Source organism: Malurus melanocephalus, unplaced genomic scaffold (assembly GCF_030028575.1).
Source record: "Malurus melanocephalus ecotype Western Australia unplaced genomic scaffold, MMel_1.1 scaffold_358, whole genome shotgun sequence".
Classification (NCBI taxonomy): Eukaryota; Metazoa; Chordata; class Aves; order Passeriformes; family Maluridae; genus Malurus; species Malurus melanocephalus.
In genome coordinates, this window is record NW_026623590.1 from 250547 (window position 1) to 256093 (window position 5547).

Here is a 5547-nt window from a genome sequence, read left to right on the forward strand (position 1 = left end):
TGGAACAGCTTCCTTGTCCTTCTCCAGTGGGAAATGTGGCTGGCTTGGTTGTTGTCCATGGGAGGAGGATGCTGGAGCTGAGCACCTCTGCAGGTGGGATGATAAAAGGGTCCAGAAATGGGTGTCTGCGCCCTCTTCCATGAAAGCAAGGGATTTTTCCTGCTCAGGGCTCTCAGGGGGCTGTGAGAAGGGCCCTCCCCTGCATTGCTGCTGCTCCCCTGCAGTGGGGTCAGCACAGGGAGCGGGGTGGGATTGGGGCTTCTGGACTGCTGGCTTGGGGAAGGGGTCCCTGAGGTGACATTTAAGGTCCTTTCCAACCCAAACCCATTCAAGAATTCTGTGGTACCTGTAGTGCCTGGCTGGGGCTGCTCTGACTCCTGAATTGCTCCCTTCAAACCTCTCCCTGATCCAACAGTGCTGCCCTGGGAAGGCTCAGGGAGCACCTGAGATGCAGAAATGCTCAGGAGGAAGGAAATACAAATGAAGAGGTTAATATTGGGGTGAATCTTAACTCAGAGGGTTGGACGTGGGGCTCAGGGCTTGTGCAAGGTGACAGAGCTGTTCTGGTGGGGGAGAGAGGTCCTGGAGATCCAGAGGGGACAAACCTGAGGAGCAGCTCCGAGTCCTGCAAGGRAACCTGGGCTGGGAGAATGGAGCTTTGCCCTGGGAGCCACAGGGAGATGAGGACAGGATGTTTGCCCTCATCCTGGGCTCCTTCCACCCCTTCCAGTCTGGATGGGCACGGCAGGGCTCCATGGAGTGATTTAGGATTAATGACCTGTGCTCATTTACTGCAAGCTGCTCTGCTGTGTCCAAATCCTGCTTTATTGCTTCTCCTGTTCCTCCCCTCTGTGCTCCTCACATGGACTCTGCAGTGTGGCTTTGTTTTCAGGAAGCAGCAGTAAATTTCCTGAGCCAAATCTCCCTTTAATTTGTTGTTGTTTTGGTGTCTGACACATCCAGAGCTCTCCCTGGCTTCACATTCTCCGTGCAGCACCCGTGTCTTGAGTAGTTTATTCTGCTCAGGCCTTCCAGGATCAGGGAATACTCAGGGAATACTCAGGGAATACTCCAGCCCCATTTCTGCAGTAAAATGGAGCAGAGCCATGAGCAGCCAGCCCTCAGCCATAATTGCCAACAATTCCACACCCAGAAACCCTTCCCTGACTCCAAAATTCCTGGAGCATCATCTTCCAGMGGGGCTCTCCCAGTTGCCACGGGAATGGGATTTTTGATGCAGCTCAATATGAAATATTTCCAGCACCAAGTGCAGAATATTGCTCATTTTCTGGGTGTTTTTCTGGTTAATGTTTCCTGTATCAAAGGGGAAGGGCCAGGCTGCTGTGAGCAGCAGCTCTCCAGGCCAGGTTTGTTCCAGGCACACAAAATAAAACTTCAATCCGTGTCTGCTGCATTTAACTGGAACTCTGACAATTACAGGCTGTCACAGGAGGCTTCCACTCCTCTTCCTGACTCAATTACCCAGTCTCCTGCTTCTCCTAAGTTTGCCATTGCTGTAAATAAAGTCAAATCTGTCAAATTTATTCTCCTTTTTCTTTGCTATTCTAAGGGAGAGGCTGGTTTATATCACCCAGCATCAATCGAGCCCAAGCCCTGGGGGGAAATTGGTTGAATTGGAATTAAGTATTTATTTTTTTAGCAAAATTGGGGTTATTGATGCACTGGATTTAAAAAAAAAACAAACAAACAAAAAGAAACCAACACGCTTCCCATGTTTATTGCCTAAACCATTCTTGTTTAGGAGTATAAAGTCTTATCATAAAATAATAATAAAATAATATTTAAAATAAATATATCCAATCAATGTAGGTCCCCATAAAATTTTACAGGCACAAATCATGACTAGGCAAAAKACTGCAGCACCCTGCTCAGTTATGTAATTACCACTGTATTTTCCATGATGTATCCAGCTCTTCAGGCAGCCTAATTTTCATTATTCCCYATTTTTATGAGCTGAAAAGTTGTTTGCATTAAGCTGTTCACGACTCCTGCTTTCTTTCCTGAGTGATCTGTGCATTGCAGCTCAGCAATATTTGAGTAGATTAATTATTTCTTGCACTTCAGCAGCGATCTGAGTGTGTCCATGCACAATTCCTGAATTGTGGCCAACTCTGGCACTCCTTAACTGTGTGTGAGTCAGGCGGGCTCCGCTTCCTATGGAAGAGCTTTTCTGCTCTCCCCTTTCCCACTGGGATGACACGGGCTGGCTGGGAGGAGGATCAGCCTTCCTACATTTGTGGAAGTTCTCTCCCTTCTTGGAAATAAACCCTGATGGGAATGAAACCCCTCCAAACCTGGGGAATTGGGAAGTGCACAGCACAGCGCTCTGCAATCTTGGATGTGTTGCTCCCGGATGATTTGTGGAAATGTTTAACTGAGCTGCATGGGATAAACAGCTCCAAAAAGTTCTGTATTTTATGGAAATCCTTGCTGTGCTGCCAAGGTTTGGGTTGGAAGGACCTTAAAGCTCATCCAGTGCCACCCCTGATGTGGGTAGGGTCACCTCCCACTGTCCCAGGCTGCTCCAAGCAATTGGATCAATTTGCTCCTTGGGAAGGGTTGAATTTTCATGTAGATTGTCAGCTACATCATTATCCTAATTATGGTCATTGAGATTCAAGATTTAATTACACTTTGTGCAGAAAAGCTCTATTTTAATGTTGCTGTGTCCACTCCAGAGCTTCACATCTCCCCACAGCTCCATCCAACCTGGCCTTGGACACTTTCAGGGATCCAGGGGCAGCCACAAATAACAAATGGTGCCATCACTGATGCTCTGTGCTACGAGGGCTCATTAACTCCCCAGAGCTGCTTCAGAAGATGAAAATTCTCCTTTTCACAGCACAGGAGTTTTAACTGTGCCCTGGCTAAAGATTACMTCAACCTGCCATAAATTGAGATGTTTCACTAATTGCTTTCTTGGTTCATTAGCCAAATTGGGAGGATGAGGGAAATGGAAAAGGGCTCCGAACGAATTTCCCTTGCAATCCTTAATTTAAAGGTGAATAATAATTTAGTGCTGAACAAAACACATCGTGGTTTTCGCTGTGCTGGGGCTCATTTTTTACCTTGGGATCATTTGCCACCTTTGAAGCTTTGTTGGAAAATGATCCTCGGCTCTGCTTCGTTTTGATAGGATGTGACACCAGGCAGCAAAGTACAATCRTTACAGAATAATTGTAATAATCTCAAAATTTGTACAGAAACACTTTATCATGGGAAGTCTCTCCTYGTGTATTGTTTTAAGTAGTGAGATAAGGGAGATAAAAGGCAGAAATCTTTAAAAGTTTCGCTGCTGTGGCTCCACTTCCAGTTCCACCACGGAGGGGACAAAAACACAACCTGTCCCTGGTTTACTCTTTCCAAAACTCAGCTAAAAAAATCAAATATTAACTCTGAGCAGCTGCAGGGAACAAATCCTACTAATTCATCAAAGCCAACGCTGCAGAATTTAATCTGTTTTATGAAATTCCTCCCATTGATTGTTRTGGCAGGGCTGTGGCACGGGAGGTYATTTGTGAGCTCTCAATTGCTGGTTGTGTGACAGTGAAAAAAACAGGCTCAGAGAAAGGTTAAATTAAAGAAGCTGCTAGAAGCTATTTGTGCCAGATGAATGTATATTATTTAAATTAATGACAGCAAACCTCCAATTAGCTGCACATTGATGCAGAATTAGAGCTTTATGAGGTAAATACATGTTTTGTCCAGCTGAAGGGTTGGGTAGGGGAATGTTTGACTGGAGTGGGGTTACAGGTAAATCAACATTTTCTGTTTATTGGGGCRCGGTGACCTCACTGCCGCTGCTGACAAATCTTTACAATAAATCTGTCWTCGCTTCCCAGCATCAGTAAGGAGYATGGAACCCATGACCTTGCCCTCTAAAATATCCTCCAGTAATGTGGGATGGGCAAAAGTCTTGAAAGTGCTGCTTTGTGTTTCAACGAACAGCTTAATTTTCATTTTAGAGCRGAGATTTCTTCCTCAGCCCGGTACRTGTTGGTTTGGCTTAAATAAGCACAAAGGGGAACCTCTAAACTCGTTAATTTAGAGAATTCCTCTGTAAAAATACATCAAAGAGGGCTGCAGCTATGAACTCCCTCTGTGCTGGTTTTTGCAATTTATTCATGCTAAAATGATGGTGTCATGGAGTGATTGGATCAATTTGCTCCTTGGGAAGGGTCGAATTTTCTTGTAGATTGYCAGTGACATCATTATCCTGATTATGGTCATTGAGATTCAAGATTTAATTACACCTTGTGCAGAAAAAGTCTATTTTAATGTACCTGAGCTTCACATCTCCCATACTCTTCCTGTGGACCTTCTGAATTTTGGAATTTTAGTTCATCTCTACCCTATTGCATCCTGTTTGACTTGCTGACGACTCCCAACTTACTCAGTGTCATTATTTTGCAGTAATGCTCCCATTTCTGGGCCATCCTGGGAAAATATCAGTTCCCAGTGTTCTTCTGCTCATTTAGGATGAGTCCAGGGAGTTGTGGAGTAGCTGCTGCATTTTATTATTTATTTATATACTTTTGATTTTGGCTCTGCTCCTTTGTCAACCTGGTCCTCAGTCAATTTACCCTGGATTTATTTTCTTTTTCCACTGATGTATCTTAATCCCACCCTGATTTTGAGATGCCTGTGATATSAAGATCCCTTTTTGAAAATYAGGCAGCCCCATGGATTACTGAGCRCTCCTSTGCTGGGTGTTYTTATTCAAACTCACACRCTTTGTGTTGCTTCCRTTGCTGTTTTTGAACTSCAATACAAATGCAGCTTTCTATTTGCAATTAATTTTTTTTTCAACCTGATATTTTCTCTCTCCATTCTGGCTAAAAATATAGAGGCTTTTATCACCAACTTTTCATCAGTTTTTATTAGGGGAAAAAACCCCACAAAAACCCAATTAAAGTAAACCATGAAAGCTCTCTCAACTTTAAAAGCATTGACTGTGCTGTGCTGGTGTGAATGGCTGCTTTCTTTGCAGCCTCTTCCTCAGGCATTTTCCCAATAAATTTCTCAATTTTCCTTCTCTCCATGACCTTTTCCTGCACAGGGAGTCTTCTGTCTGTGAGAGTTTTCCTTTGGTTTCCTGTGTCCCCATTGTCTTCCCCAGTTTGTCCAAGTGGGATTTCTGTCCTTGTGAAAGCTGAGGGATATTTCCAACACCCAAAACTGAAGATAAATAATTATAAATGCTGACCCAGGTCACAGCTGGGCACCCACCCACCTGTTCCTCCCTTCATTTCCCCCCCCTGCCTTTGATCCCATCTGCTGTTTATTCTGCATTTCTAGCACGAGACATTTAGCAAAGGCTTTGCCTCTAAGATGAATTCCCCAATCCATTGCTTTTCCTCATATTGTATTTTCAAACTRAAATCCTCTTGAAAGGTCACTCAAAGGCTTGAAATACCGAAGCACTTTGATTGCTGTTGATTTTTCTGCCGGTGATTGAGTGGCCATCAAGCTCATCAAACTGCTCTGCTGCAAACACAGTTTCTGGCAGGGGTTTTTTCTGTTCTT